Source organism: Sinocyclocheilus grahami, unplaced genomic scaffold (genome assembly GCF_001515645.1).
Source record: "Sinocyclocheilus grahami isolate Dianchi unplaced genomic scaffold, SAMN03320097.WGS_v1.1 scaffold351.1, whole genome shotgun sequence".
In the NCBI taxonomy this organism is placed as follows: domain Eukaryota; kingdom Metazoa; phylum Chordata; class Actinopteri; order Cypriniformes; family Cyprinidae; genus Sinocyclocheilus; species Sinocyclocheilus grahami.
Genome location: NW_015505530.1, coordinates 120,992 through 138,140, shown reverse-complemented (window position 1 = coordinate 138,140; position 17,149 = coordinate 120,992). Strand labels below are relative to the sequence as shown.

General features: G+C 37.3%; 1 long non-coding RNA gene across 1 annotated transcript in view; it reads right to left on the bottom strand.

Annotated features, from left to right (window-relative positions):
* Positions 1-16,872, bottom strand: part of LOC107548610 (uncharacterized) — an 18,760-nt gene extending 1,888 nt beyond the window's left edge. Inside the window, exon 1 of the long non-coding RNA XR_001604480.1 lies at positions 16,860-16,872. This is a non-coding gene — a long non-coding RNA (uncharacterized lncRNA). The remainder of the gene's footprint in view (positions 1-16,859) is intronic.
* Between the last annotated feature and the right edge of the window lie 277 nt (positions 16,873-17,149).

The window sequence follows — 17,149 nt, the reverse complement described above, 5'->3', positions numbered from 1 at the left end:
ACAAATAGTAGACATATATATATATATATATATATATATATATATATATATATATATATATATAATAACCAGCTAAACTTGACCTCAGTTCAAGTTAGTTTAATATATAACAAATAAAATATGAAGTAAAAATGGAAAGCAATCAAAACTCCTTAAATAATAAGTGTTTTGATAGACATCACTGTCAGAATATGTTTTAGTGCAGGGTGGATCCATTTTCCTGTTGTTTATATGCATGTCAGTTGTCAAAAATGACAGCTTGCAATTAGAAAAATGTGTTTACTGTGAGTTCATGTGTTTACCATTCACACGCTTCAGTTTTTAGCATTTCTGTGATATTAGAGAATGAGTATATGCTACACCATTGCTGAAAAAATTATTATAATAATAATATTACCCACAAGAACATACCAGACAGATCTTCTGACGTGTTACCGAAAGACATTCGACGTGTTCAGTCGTGCATGTCTCCTGAATGAAAACACAAAAGAAAGGTGTTTTAAGTCTTGCACGGTTGATGGGCTGGATTGGTGTGTTTGTTATTGTAAGAGATGACTGCTGGCTTTTAAAGCCCATCAGGAGACCCTCTCTGTCCTTCTTACACACACATATTGTAGATCCCATGACTCATCTAGATGCCAAGCAAAATTTCAAATGAAGCCAAACAAGTACAATTTCGACCGTCTGGAAACTTGAAAAGTTGCAGTGAAACCGAAAAGCTAAATTTTGGCCAAATGCAGCACCTGTAATTGATTTTTAAAAAAGCTAAAAATTCAGTTTGTTCATTCTATCTTTCTCCAAGGATATTTGTAAGTCAATACTGATTTAATTTAATATCTTATTCCATCAAACATGATTGACAGAGCATATAATAACTCCAAATCAGAAGTTCCCTGACATTTTTTCCCTGTAACATTTCACATATATTTAAACAATGTTAAACCTATGACAGCATAAGTGTGCAGTCCTGGGGCAATATCACTATAAGTCAACAGGAAGATAACACAACAGCCCATTGTTGCGAGCAGAACAGAAGTTGTATTGTGGTTAAGCGGTTTCAGTTCAAAATAATTCAATGTCAAAAGAGCTGAGTCCAATTAAGAAACACCAGCAGCTTTCACTGGGTGTTATTCCAGGGCTCAGCCATGTTTCTGTTAGCCTGCCTGCCCAAGGTATGATGGGGAAAAATGTTCTTGCTGTGAATGTGAGATATTTGAACAAACAAGTGTGCACAGGTTAGAGCAGTAGGGCAACTCTTAAGAAGTGAGGTCCACTGGGGGAATTGAATGACAGGGTTGATCTGAATTCACACAGAAGTTTTGCCAGGGATGGGTTCACACCATCAAACCAGGCTTTGATGACCTTTTGCTGATCCTAGATATCCTGCTGTCGGAGAAGCGAGGAGCGATCAAAGTCCAAGGCAGAGATAATGAGGAATAACAGAGAGTTTGTTATTAAGAATATTAAGCGCCTTGGATCGGCCTGGCATGAAAGATCTGACGGCAGTCAGACAGGCTGTGAGCATTAGTTCATCACTTAGTAAACAGAATGAATATGATCTTAAATAGATAATTCACCCAAAAACACTGTTAGCATTTACTCAACCTCATGTCATTCTAAACCTGTGTGGTTTTCTTTGTGGAACATAAAAGTTTATATGTATTTTTTTTCTTTAAAAGAATATTCTGGCTACTCCTTTTAATGCCATGAAAGTGAATGAGACTGCCCATAGGAAAGAAAAATCAAAAGTGAGATCTCTTTAACATCTCAAATATTTCTCCTAGACAAAAATGAGGTTACTTTAAGATCGAATGGAGATTTTTGCTTGAGTCTCCTGCTTTCAAACTTGTCTCCTGAGACAAAAACTCTAACAATCTCACAATGGTCTCCTTTAAAGCTTTAAAAGAGATCTCAACAACATCACACACTGTGCTAAGATATTTCTCCTTAGCTACAGACACTGGATCTCTCACATTTGTCTCTTTTAAAGCTTTAGAATAGACCTCAACAACATCACACACTGTGCTAAGATATTTCTCCTTAGCTACAGACACTGGATCTCTCACATTTGTCTCTTTTAAAGCTTTAGAATAGACCTCAACAACATCACACACTGTGCTAAGATAGTTCTCCTTAGCTAGAGACTCTGGATCTCTCACATTTGTCTCTTTCAAAGCTGTAGACTAGATCTCAACAACATCACACACTGTGCTCAGATATTTCTCCTTAGCTAGAGACTCTGGGGGTCTCACATTTGTCTCCTCCAAAGTTTCAAACAAGATCTCAACAGCGTCACACACTGTGCTCAGATATTTCTCCTAGTCTAAAGACTCTGGTGGTCTCATATTTGTCTCCTTTAAAGCTTTAGAAGAGATCTCAACAAAATCACATACTGTGCTCAGATTTTTCTCCTTAGCTAAAGACTCTGGTGGTCTCACATTTGTCTCCTCAAAAGTTTAGATTAGCGATCTCAACAACATCACACAATGTGCTTAGATTTTTCTTTTAGCTAAATAATCTGGGGGTCTCATATTTGTCTCCTGTAATGCTTTAGAAAAGATCCCAACAACTTTACAAAGTGTGCATCAAGTCAAGTAAAGGCAATAAATAAAGGGGGGCCTTTATTTATTATATAAAATAAATATAGCCTTTAACTTCTTAATTCAGAGTTAAAGGCTATACTGAGAGAGAAATTATGCAGAAATAAGGATAATGTTACTTTTTATAGGACAATGTTTATGTACTTTGGCACATAATTTGTTGTTGGAAATAGTAATGTACCGGATGCCTTAATCAAAACTGATCTATAGAAAATGCAACCCTGGAGCTTTCTTTGCTGAAAGGCATATAAATGGCTTATGACTCAGTCTTGATTATTAATTGATCATTTTGATTATTAATACATATTATATGGAAGAAAAGTTTGAGCTCATATTGAGGCATTTGACTTGGTGCAGCACACTTTGTAAAGTTATTGTGATCACTTCTGAAATTTAGAGGAGACAAATGTGAGAGCTCTCGAGTCTTAGTGTAGGAGAAAAATCTGAGCACAGTGTGTAATATTGTTGAGCCCTCTTCTAAACTTTTGAGGAGACAAATATAGAGAGGATCTCTCACATTTGTCTCTTTTAAAGCTTTAGAATAGACCTCAACAACATCACACTCTGTGCTAAGATATTTCTCCTAAGCTAGAGACTCTGGATCTCTCACATTTGTCTCTTTCAAAGCTGTAGACTAGATCTCAACAACATCACACACTGTGCTCAGATATTTCTCCTTAGCTAGAGACTCTGGGGGTCTCACATTTGTCTCCTCCAAAGTTTCAAACAAGATCTCAACAGCGTCACACACTGTGCTCAGATATTTCTCCTTAGCTAGAGACTCTGGGGGTCTCACATTTGTCTCCTCCAAAGTTTCAAACAAGATCTCAACAGCGTCACACACTGTGCTCAGATATTTCTCCTTAGCTAGAGACTCTGGGGGTCTCACATTTGTCTCCTCAAAAGTTTAGATTAGCGATCTCAACAACATCACACAATGTGCTTAGATTTTTCTTTTAGCTAAATAATCTGGGGGTCTCATATTTGTCTCCTGTAATGCTTTAGAAAAGATCCCAACAACTTTACAAAGTGTGCATCAAGTCAAGTAAAGGCAATAAATAAAGGGGGGCCTTTATTTATTATATAAAATAAATATAGCCTTTAACTTCTTAATTCAGAGTTAAAGGCTATACTGAGAGAGAAATTATGCAGAAATAAGGATAATGTTACTTTTTATAGGACAATGTTTATGTACTTTGGCACATAATTTGTTGTTGGAAATAGTAATGTACCGGATGCCTTAATCAAAACTGATCTATAGAAAATGCAACCCTGGAGCTTTCTTTGCTGAAAGGCATATAAATGGCTTATGACTCAGTCTTGATTATTAATTGATCATTTTGATTATTAATACATATTATATGGAAGAAAAGTTTGAGCTCATATTGAGGCATTTGACTTGGTGCAGCACACTTTGTAAAGTTATTGTGATCACTTCTGAAATTTAGAGGAGACAAATGTGAGAGCTCTCGAGTCTTAGTGTAGGAGAAAAATCTGAGCACAGTGTGTAATATTGTTGAGCCCTCTTCTAAACTTTTGAGGAGACAAATATAGAGAGATCCAGAGTCTAGCTAAGGAGAAATGTCTGAGCACAGTGTGTGATGTCGTTGATATCACTTCTAAAGCTTTAAAAGAGACAAATGTGAGAGATCCAGGGTCTTTAGCTAAGGAGAAAAATCTGAGCACAGTGTGTGATGTTGTTGAGATCTATTCTAAAGCTTTAAAGGAGACAAATATGAGACCACCAGAGTCTTTAGACTAGGAGAAATATCTGAGCACAGTGTGTGATGTTGTTGAGATCTATTCTAAAGCTTTAAAGGAGACAAATATGAGACCACCAGAGTCTTTAGACTAGGAGAAATATCTGAGCACAGTGTGTGATGTGGTTGAGATCTCTTCGAGATCTCTCGAGTTAGAGTTTTTGTCTCAGGAGACAAGTTTGAGAAGCAGGAGACTCAAGCAAAAGTTTCCATTCAATCTTAAAGTAACCTCATTTCTGTCTAGAAGAAATATTTGAAATGGTAAAAATATCTTTTTTATTTTATTTTTCTTCCCTCTGGTTAGCTTCAATGTCATTTATCCACACAATTTCAATCAAAAACAATACATGCATTGTCATATTTGAAGTTGTTTTATGTAGACACTGTTTTATTGCACAGTGATTTAACAGAGGAAACCATAACCTATATTTTCATACATGAAAAATGGGCTGTACAAGACAACATTTTAAAACTAAACAAAGAAAAAACTGGTACACTAGTGTTACATTTGTTAAAAAAACGGATTGCTCTTATACTAAACATCTTGCACTTGTAAGTCCTTTCTAGTGTGTTTGGAAAATGTGGTGTATACAATGCTGGACATCGAAGATAAATTTAAACATTTAAAATAGTAATATTAGTAATATTAATATTGATATTCTGAAATGTTGAATGCTATTTAAATGATAGTTTTAGTATTTACAATATCAGTAAAAGTTTAACGTTTCTCCTAAAATAAAACTGAAGACATCTTAAGACAAAGCTGATATCTCAATGAGACGCATAAGAGAATCACCCTTTAGTATCCTGAGCGTAGAGTAAGCTCTGTCAGAGCCAAAGCCTTGTGGGCAGCACGTGAAGCACAACTACACCTCAGGCAGCATGGGTTCGAATCTCAGCTAAAGGTGCTTTCCTGCTCCTGTTCAATTCTCACATGTCCAATTGTTTCCTGTCTCTACTCCTACTGTCCTGACCATTGAAGGTGAAAAATCCCATTGCAATAAAAAAAGCAAATGGAGTCTTGCAAGAGATTACAGCAAGACAATAAAGAGATCTCCCATGTTTCTCTCCCATTGTCATTTTGGATTCCTTTTGTTTCAGAACTTTCTCATGTCTCATTTGTGTCTACTTCCATATCTCCTAAGGAATTTTAGGAGAAATATCTGAAATGCTGTTGATACTAAAATGAGAGATATATGAGAATCTCATTGAAGTCTCCTGAGCTTAGGAAAAGCAAGCACTGAGCAATACATTTTTCCTATGGGTGGGGCTGACATGCTAGAAAATGACATAAAAATACCCATAAAAGTACAATGAAGATGGCCTATATTAATTTTTTTGTGTAATAAACAGACCAAAATTTAAGTTGTTATTCACAAAAAATGTTGACACCTTCTGTAGCTCTTCTTTCTACATCCATAAAAGTTCAATGAGATTTGTGAATAAAATATTTTTAGTTTCAGATCTTTTCAATGAATCAGTTTATCCAATTCATAAATTATCTGAATGATTCATTCACGACTCTGTGATCTGGGGTCTCATTTATAAAACTTTCCGTATTTCATTCTAAAAGTGTATGTATGCACAAAAGCTAGATTTTGCATATGCACAAAAGTTTTCAGATTTACAAAACCTTACGTATGCCAGAAACTGTGCAAAATTCCCTTTGTAATACCCAGTCAGTGGAAGATACCCCGTCTCCCCGAAGTAACCATATATGGAGCTTACAATGCCTTTTTTTTACTATGCATAACGCCATTTCCATGCATATTCCATCCACGTGACACCATGTTTAACGCAGTTAAAGGTACAATACATTAGGAAAATATGAGACGGGCTATAAATGCCTTTTGTGACATTACACTGCTATTCAGTGTCCTAGAAAATATAGAAAATACATTTCAGAGAAAGTGTTCAGAGTTGTTTTCATTCTTTTCCACTGGCCAAATTGTATTTGTACAGTAGTTTTAAACAAATAAAATTTATGCAATTTTGCCTATAAGGTATACAGGTGCATCTCAATAAATTAGAATGTCGTGGAAAAGTTCATTTATTTCAGTAATTCAACTCAAATTGTGAAACTCGTGTATTAAATAAATTCAATGCAGTGCATTTAATTTATTTAATACACAGGTTTCACAATTTGAGTTGAATTACTGAAATAAATTAACTTTTCCACAACATTCTAATTTATTGAGATGCACCTGTACATATGTTTTAGGATGTTATATATTTTAATGGAAAGACATAGGCCTTATTTTTTTCAGCTTAAATGTCTGACTCACCACGTCAATAACAAAACATTTTGAAAATAAAACGTGCATATCTTACAGTTTCCTTCAAATTCTATCTTTTAAATACAGTGGTGTTTGTCACAATATTGGGAAGAGCATGAAAGGGGTTATCATTAGGTTACTGTCTGTCTGTGCGCGAGCAGAGGTTCTACAATACTGTCATCTGACCTGTTCAAACCAGTCAATGGACTGTTCGATCAACAGGTGCGTCCTTATGTCTGTCATTACCGTTTATGTTCCAAAGCCATCAGACGAAGTCAAGTTCACATCAACAATATTTTCTAAAAAATAGTTTTGCTATTTAGAACACAATTCAAAGTGGAATTTTCATGTGCCAAGCAATCCTTGCTGTGGTGAAAACATTAAAACGCAGCATACCACAGGAAAATTGTTCAAAAGCAGCAGATCCACTGCAAATATTTCTATTTAAATTCTTATAAAATGTTGTAACTTCTGGATAATGATTTCATTAAATGTCAGTGCTTAACTCCATTAAGAGAGTGGAATATTTAATCTAAATGTGTATATCAACTGTAAAACAGATTTTAAAATCATTCTGTTTACTTCATTATTTCACTCACTCCAGTAAAAGAGTGCATATGCATGGCCTACAGAATACATCCAGTGTGCACATATTTACGCCTAGTTTATTTTTTTATAAATCCCGATATGTGTGTGGGAAAGAGCATACGCACATTTCTATGTCCATTTTGTGCATACACAACGTTTATAAATGAGGCCCCTGGTCTTTTTATTTTACCATAAAATATCAGTTTCAGAATTATTCTGATAGTACACTGACTTCTAATAAGGCAAATGGCTTCTGTTTATTTCCCACACTCCCTCCTAAACGTCTGTTCCAGGTGCAGGTAAATTTGGTGAGCAGGTATGAAATTTCATGAAAAGGGCAGATTGCTTTACGGCAGCAACAAATGCGCATGTACAGATATCCACTGTAATTATGACAATGTGATACATTTATGACGGTGAATTCCAATCACTTAACTGTAGTGAGTTCCAAAGTTGCAAAAATGCACAAAACTAGTTGCTTTAAAAGAATAGTTCACCCAAAAATGAATCTTTGCTGAAAATGTATTCACCCTCAGGCCATCTAAGACGTAAATGTTTGTTTGTTTCAGATTTGAAGAAATTAAGCATAACATCACATGCTTACAATTGGATCCTCTGCAGTGAATGGGTACTGTCAGAATGAGAGTCCAAACAGTTGAATAAAACATAACAATAAACCACAAGTAATCCACATGACTTCAGTAAAGCAATTAATGTCATGTGAAGCAAAACAAATTCATTAATACGTTTTTCATTAATGCCATTGCTTCCAGCTAAACTGTGAGTCCTCCACCCATAATAATGCTTCAAATTTGGGTGAACTATTCCATTAACAAAGTAGAAAACACTGAATCATCAAATAATGACTTGACTATTGCTAATATAACTTCAGAAGACTTTTAATCTAATCTTTATGATACTTTTACGTAGCTTTTTCATTCAGTTTGAAGCTTGACAGCTACAGTCCTCATTCACTTTCATCTGGAAAAAAGAACGTTTATGGAATTTGAAGTACAATCTTACTGACCCAAGCCTGGATTGGAAACATAGAATGTTTCTACGCACTCAAACTCTTCTACGCGCTCATAAACAGAGTCCAGGTCCTCCTAGACCTCAGCAGTTTAGAGATTAACTCATCTCGGTCTCACAGGGGGAGCAGAGCGCACTGTGCAGGACTTTATTGCTCTGGATAATATTGACTCAACTTTGAGCTCCTCAGCATCAGCCTGTAATGGTGTTTATCCAGGAGAGAGCTGAGGGGAATCCACACTCTCTGAAACACAGATTAAAGGCCAGAGTGGAGCATCAGTCCGCTCTGGTGTCTTATGGAAACATTACATGCATTCAAACATAAGCAGTTTCACCCCAAAATCAACTAAAAAGCAGCAGGCAAACAGTCTCATTACGATTCTCTCCATTCCATTCATTCCAGATGCAACCAATGAAGTCATCACCATTTTCACGCAGAATTAGTAATAAACACAGGTAATGCGGGAAGTATTCTTCTACAGATACAGTCATGGCAAAGATGCCTTGTCAACTATTGGGGGAAACATCATGGTTTCCATAATTACTCATTCATTTGAATGGGAAAACTCTAGTATTTACACCTATTTAAATAGTGAGCAAACAATATGAACAAAATATGAACACTGAAATGATTATGACTTTAGTGAAATGCATTTTTCAGTTCTTTATATTATGATTGTGGAGCAAATTTTTGTACTAAAGTTCAAATATTTGTAAAAATGATCATTTACTTTTCTGATTTTCATTGTCAAAAACAAATTTTCAGAAACTCAAGCACTTGGCCACTGCTGTGACTAGCGAACTTCATCGTACAGTATCCACATCCCACAGCATGTGTGATATGCGTTTTAATGCTTGAGGTGGGCTGCGCTGTAAAGGAGCCACTTATGTTTGAGCCTGTGTCAGGTCCTGAGGCAAAAGAAAATGAACACAATACTTGGCACTGGCGTAGCTTCCAATACAAGATATTTAGAAAAAAAGGCAACATGTTGAGAATAATTAAGAGTCCACCTTGAAATGGGATGAATAAATCAAAATATTCTTGTTTAACTGATTAGTATACACTGTATTGAACATCACTGTCTATGACTACTGCTGTAAGAAAAAAAGACAGCCCCCAAATATCCCAGTTTAACTGGTTGTATTCATAGCCAACCAAGTTCATATTCGTGCTGAACAGGCCAAGCAATCCACACATTTCATTCCACAGGCCACTATAGGAAGAGATACATGATCTCTGCCACAGTGTAGTTGATCTGTAGAGTGGGCACAGGTCCAAGCACAGGAGAGACAGACAGGGAACAAATGAGGTAAAAAGGACAGAACAGATACTTCAGTGGAAATTTGTGCACATGCTTGCGTGTTGTGTGTGGACATTCTGGTTTTTACGTGGTTTTACAGGAGAACACTTATGGTACATCCGGCCGGTTAGTGTAAGGGGCTCGAGTGTTGTGACAGGGGAGTAAAACTATAGGGGCCATTGTTGCGTCACAGACTCCTTAGCATTATATATGGTGCCTATCCAGGACAGTACAAAAAGATGTACATTAAAAGATGTACTGTGTGTCTTGTGTTGAAGAAAGTCATGGTTGAACTTATGTGAGGGTGAGTAAATAATGACTGAGTTTTCAGTTTTTGTGAAAAAATGACTTCATTTGTAATATATTTCCAATTATTATTAGAATTACACTAGAACTATATTCTATAATAATTATTATTCTTGAGTTATTTATTTATTGCATTGCATATCATAAAAAAGGAGATTTGCAGTTGAAAAGGAATCAAAGGACAGAAAAAGGGAATATTGCCCCTAAAACACCTATACGTGTCTGTCCTACAGTGTAATTGACAGTAAAACATGTTTCACACACATATATTTTACCAAAATCACAGCAAAGCCACAGCGCAAGCCAATATAACAGAACATTCTGTAACGTCTTAAGGATGTATTGATTTTATGATAAAGAATGTGTGAAGGAAATCAGTTTATTTCCAGTGCAGAGAAATTTGATAAACCTGTCTGCTTCCCTATACACCACAAAAACCGTCACAGTCACAATGACCTCAGCTTATAAATAATTATAGACATCAATACTACGCTCTCTGTTTTGCCTTCCTTTAACCCATGAGAGAAAGCCACAGAAACTCACAGCAGTTGTTGAGTTTCAATGCATCCAGAGAGCCTCGAAAAGGCAGCTGTCTCGAGGGCAGCTGGATTTGTTTATTCACACTCATAATGAGAAAGTAGATTATCTGCATCTAATTATTCCATCGTTTCATCCATTTTATGATTCATTGAGTCACATTATTTTATTGATTGAGTCTACAGTTGGCATTTGAGTGGTGTATTAAAATTTAAAGATTGTGTCGTTTATGCAGTGATTTTATGACGGCCGATGGTAATAGGGTTTGAGCGGCAATAGCAGAGCCCAGCGATGAGTTCCCAGCACATGCAGCACATATGGGAGGGCTGAGGTTCTATTCCCCACTTTCAAAAGGTCTCAGAGTTATCTAGAGTGCTCCTTATAACTTATTATTTTGTTGCAAGGTGAAAAGAGGCATGTCAGGGCTTTACCAAACATGTAGAGTTTATCTGGTACCTGTCACTTAGGGCTAAAGTTGCTCCAATAACAGTATATATTTTATAACAAATGGACGGAAGAGTGACTGTTTTATCCAGGTGGCTGTGATGTGTGTAATTCCACTCCAGAACCTACGCTCTCAGGAGCCTAAATCTGTCTGTCCGAAGACACCAACGAGCCTGGTGTCTGCAAACCCATGGGAAATACAGAGGAAATCTTGGATGTTGAGATTTAACTGTAGCCCAAATTTGGCCTCGGTCCAGATTTGATATTTGTCCAGCCTCAGAAACTGTGAAGTGGCCTTATATCAGGCAGAGAGAAACCAGACACTGTCATTCTCAAAGCAGCTCAAGACTTCTGGCAACTGCAACAGATTCTGGTTCAGCCTCAATGTCCGACCCTGTCTGCTTTGTGCCGGTTTTATATACATGTGGCCATATAGTCTGGGTCTTCACTGTCTAGCTAAAAGACATTTTCAATTGTATTTCAAAGCAGAAAAGCAAATGTCAGGCTTACTGACAATTTTAAAACACAATACTTGGACAAATCAACCACAAGCTACACGTTCTTTACTGCTAGACTAACGTGAAATATTTCCTACCACAGCAGAGCCAGACAGCTAAAGCCAAGCCTTCTAATCTCCCAGTGGACGTGATGTCAAAGAGTGCCGGTCGTAATCTGGATTTATTGCAATTCTTTATAGCAATGAATGTGTCATACTTATTACTATTGTTTTGTTTGTTCATAGAGCACATTTGTCCATTGTAATTTGTTTCATATTAAATAAATATGAATAGTCACTGGTGCCTATGACACGGGTTTGACATCATAGTTTTGGGTTACGAGATTCTCGAGAACTAAGGACATTTGATGTTGCTGACGTCCAAACTGTGTCACAGGTGCCATACTTGTAGTGTTGGGCAAGCTACTCTTAAATTTAGCTTGTTAGGCTACAAACTACTCTATAAAAAAAATTTGTTAAGCTAAACTGAAAGCTGCCCTTTAGAGAAAGTGGCTAGTTACATGGAGAAAGTGGAGTGGAGTGAGTGAGTGAGTGAGTGAGTTGACTGGAACACCTTTGATCAACTGAAACACAGTATAAAGAATTCAAAAGCATCATTAATTTCTCAAATTCCTTGTTCTAAAGAGATGTCAGAATACTGCATACAGGTCTTTACTGCTGAAATATCAAGAAAATGGTAGTGTTGTCCTAATCAAAGAAACAGCTTCAATACCAAAAAGCTTCATGTTACATAAAAAACAACTTTGTTGTACAAAAAAAAAAAAATTGTTAAAGGGATAGTTCACCCAAAAATGAAAATGCTGTCATTAATTTCTCACCCTCATGTCGTTCCAAACCTGTAAGACCTTTGTTCATCTTAGGAACACAAATTAAGATATTTTTGATGAAATGTGAGAGCTCTCAGACCCTGCATAGACAGCAACGCAACTGTAATGTTCCCAGGTCCAGAAACGTAGTAAGGACATCAGTAAAACAGTCCATGTGACATCAATGGCTCAACTTCAGTTTTGCGAAGCTACGAGAATACTTTTTGAGCACAAAGAAAATAAAAATAAAAATTTTTTCAACAATTCTTCTCCCCAGAGTTACGTCTTCCTCCATTTTAGAGAGTATCACAATGCATACACACGCTTTCCCCTAAGCGTAAACAACGCTCATTGTGCAGATTACGTTAATTTTTTGACAAGTTGACTAAATCTGGACTCAGTTCCTTGCCTTGTTAGACAATGGAGACACTGCACTCGCTCTCATGGCAGCCTATGGACTGAGATGAACCTCTCTGTAGAGATGAATATCTATCTACACCTTCAACATTGTTGTGCTGCCAACGCCAGCTATACATATTCAAGATAAAGTGCCCTAATGGTGTCAAGTAATATTCACGGAATCTCTCGAGTCTAAGAATTATACGCATTCTTAACGTATATGAATGTCGCTCCTGACCCGAGCAATGCAATAAATGGACATTACCGGATTGCACATGCAAATGAATATTAAAGATGAATTTATTCACTAATCACTTGGTAATGTATCAGCTGAGAGGGAGTGAAGCTGGATTTCATCCTAATGACCAATGTTTCATTTCCCTCGCAAAGCTCTCCTTTCAGTGCTGACCCTTTACACAAAAGCAAGTCATCAAAGCAGCAAAACAGTGATCATCTGAGGCCAAGAAAAACTCAGAGACGCCCAAATCATTCACTGACATCCTCCCTAAAGTGTAAAAAGAGTAATTTTTACACTTAAAACAGTGGGGACATGGTTTGGCTCTTTTGGCACGAGCAGGTGAAGCGTTTGTGTTTGATGGAGCTGAAACAATATAGCAGTTTTTTGTGAGCGGAGGTGCTTGAAGGTGCTATGTTTGTACATTTGCTGATGAAAGTACAGTTTTGACAACATCTTAAACCTAAAAGTATTTATGTGTACACAGCTTTAGAAATTTAAAAAGCAGTGAATTTATATTATAAATATACTTATTAGCTCAAAGAGTTCAGCATGTCATGGGTTCTATTACTAAGGAATGCATGAACTGAGAAAAAAAAAAAGAGTAAAACTTTAGATTAGGGAACACATATTCACTATTAAGTTTTCCCTCCATAAACTCAAATTTGCCGCTTATTGATAGTGAGTAAGGTAGTCATTTTAGTAGTTATGTTTTGGTATTGGGTATAGGTTAAGGTGTCTAGAATATCCATTAATATGTGCTTAATAAGTACTAATAAACAGAACCAATATGCTAGTAATATGCATACTAATAAGCAACTAGCTCATATTGATTCATATCCCCTAATCTAAAGTATTACCAATAAATGTATACCTTGAAAAAATCACACAGAACATAAAGTAAAAATTAAGCAGTGTGTAAATAAACTGCATGGCCTATTTAATTAACCTCATAAAGAAATAATAAACAATACAATCAAACTATTAATTGTATTAATATTCTTATAGTTTAGATGCTGTCAGTGCATTAATTATACATTACAGTGTCTATTCAAAAGTATGAAAGAATGTGTGATAGATACAAAGATGCGAACAGCAATGATTACTGATGAGATGCATTGATTAAAAAGCCTCCATTCCATATTGAAATCACACAGAATATCACAAAATGTTTATATTGTAAGCAAATATCAATAACATGTTCTTTTTCATTCATCACACTTCTGTCATATAAATTAAACTTAAAACTAGTGTGGCAGCAAGTCTGTAATTGAATAGCCATTTTTTTAAAGGTTTAAAAACCAGGAATCAAATGAAACCTATGCTACTAACATGACCACCTGGACACAATGACACTCAAAACATGAGGAAATACAACAAAAAAAAAAAAAAAAATTCCAGATGTGATGCATGGGAGGGCAGAACGTCTAGGTTACTTGTGTAACCCTCGTTCCCTGAAGGAGGGAACGGAGACGTTACGTCAGTGACTGACGAATTGGGATCTCGCCCGAGAGCCCAATCACCTTCGAGTGTTAACTAAACAAGCCAATGACAGTTGGCGTGTGTGCTTCGCCACGCGCACCCCGCCCCGCAGCGCGGGTATAAAAGGAGAGCGCGTGCAAACGCACATCAGTTTTTCGCTGAGGAGCCGAGACTACGTGCCCCGGCCGTACAGCGGTGGTACAGCAACTGTGGCAACGGAACGTAACGTCTCCGTTCCCTCCTTCAGGGAACGAGGGTTACACAAGTAACCTAGACGTTCCCATTCAGTCAGCCACGTTCAACGTTACGTCAGTGCCTGACGAATTGGGATCCGTATGGAAAACGCCACTATTGCTGACCCCCTCCAGTGCCCTGCGGAAGCCGGCAAGTCCCCCCACACCAGCTGGGGCGGAAGATAGGACAGCGGCTAGGCAGAGGTGACCGCCACTGCTGTTCCATACAGTGGTGCATTGGATAACACTGGGAAAGCGTACCCAGTGGGGACGCTACGGAAGCCACATCCCGCACATAGGAGGTAACATGTGGAATTACACATATGGACTGGCCCAGGGCAGTACTACATATGGAAGTCTCAATCCAACATGCCTTACATATAATGCCACTCTCAAATTGAGCCGCCGGTCGCCTTTGAAGTGTTTATCTGAGTCTGAAGTAGGAGAAGGCTCTCGTATGGCCTCCGTGACGAGTGTTGGGATTTACGACAGTGTTTAGAAATCATTTCCAGGGAGAGGAGAACATAATGGCCTTAAAGTACCCTGTGTGTTTACCATTCGGCTCTGCTGCTTGGAGGATTCCAGCATCTGATGAAGGATTCCGTTCAGAAAAAATTAACCATATGCTTTACACAACCCGAGTTAATTTCCATTTGATTGTATGGAAGACAGCTTAGAATAAAATATTTATCATAGCATCGTACACGATGGGTAAAAATGATGTGTGCACCCTTTGTTGATATTAAAGTGATGGTTCACCCAAATGTGAAAATGTTGTCATTGTTTACTCGCAGTCACGTAGTTCCAATCATGTATAATGTTCTTTTTTTCTGGGAAATATTAAAAGTAAATCAACATCAAGTTTTTTGTATTGAAATGAGAAGCTTGGACATTTTAACTAACATTCCATTTTGTGTTTGACCAAAGAAAGATATAGAATATTATGGGGCTAGAACTATAAGAGCGTGTGCAAATTATGATTTTTTTTTTTTGATAACACTCACTGCTAGACCATGTTTACAGGGGCTTCAGCTACCCATCTTTCATCTTAGCCCCTCTAAAACTCCATAATTACCTCAGTCGTCAACAATCTAAAAATCTGTAATTATGTGATCTTTCTTCACATTCACTTAAAATGACGGCTTCAGTAGGATATCTGAGGATATTTCACTCTTAATCCTCCCCTTACAACTCATTAAAAAAACTTGTCAGTATGTACTTGTGGATGTTTCAACAACAAATTTCAGGAATAAAATAACACTCTGCTTCTTAATCTCCAAGCACATTTTCTATTTTCACCCTTTTTAAATGTATCTTTTTGATGTTACTGTGAACAAATCATTCATGCATATGGTTCCTTTTCTCTTTTTTTAAGCTCGATCTTCCAGTGAAGCTTCTCTCTGGTGGCAGACTTCCCCAATCACTTGGTCTGCTTAAATTCTTAAATTTGACCTCAAGCTCGCATTCAGATATGCCTCTATCCAATCAACAAACGATAAGAACCAAGTCACTGTCCTGCATTTTTTCTTTTTCGATAATCCATTTCACTCTCAACTTTAAAGGGGTCATATAATGTTGCTAAAAAGAACATTATTTTGTGTATTTGGTGTAATGAAATGTGTTTATGCGGTTTAAAGTTAAAAAAACACATTATTTTCCACATACTGTACATTATTGTTTCTCCTCTATGCCCCGTCTTTCTGAAACGCGTCGATTTTTACAAAGCTCATCGTTCTAAAAAAGTGAGGTGTGCAGTGATAAGTGTGAGCAGAGGCGTCGGATTCGACGAAGGAGCGTCCGGCGGGCTTGCGGCAACCACATGTGACGACCCCGGGCTGGACTCCGCTTCGTCCACGGTGAAATTTACTCAGCGACCAGCACGGATCAGCTCCAGGCATGACGAAGCAGATATCGTCCTCTTTTGGAAGGCCAAACAAAGTAGTTTGGCTTTCACAATGAATCACACAGTGCCTTAACGACATGGCGGCGGCAACAACAATACTACAGCGAGAATAAAAGTTACGCCTTCTTTCTTTGTGTGAACATTTGGGCGGCGTTATGCAAATCTTCCCACATAGTGACGTAGATATGTGGGGGCGTGTTAGAATTAGCCGTTTTAGGAAGGCGTGGCTGACTCTTAACTTTTCTAAAGAATATCTCTTTGGATTTGAGACTTTAGTCTTTGCAACTTTACAGATCTTCTTTATGCACCAAGAGCTTGTAACACTCCAAAGAGAAAGGAAAAATTGAAATCGCATCATATGACCCATTTAATACCACAGCAAAACTGAAAAAGTCTTCAGTTCTAAAGACTTAAAATTTATTTTGATCCCAGCAAGGCACAACCATGTCTAAAGGGTCTGAACAGGTATGAGAGAGAGTGAGAAAAGAACTTAAAAAATGCTGTAGGCACACGCACACACACACACACACACACAGAGAGAGAGAGAGAGAGAGAGAGAGAGAGAAGTATAAATTTGTATGATAAAACCATTACAGTTTCTACAGGAAATAATCACACTCAGCCCTGCTCTTGTTATTAAAGAGGACACATGTGGGGTCTCACAGACCCCTGCTGATATTAGACAAGAGGCAAAAATCAAGCAGACAGTGCAGTGAAAGAGATCCACTGTCTG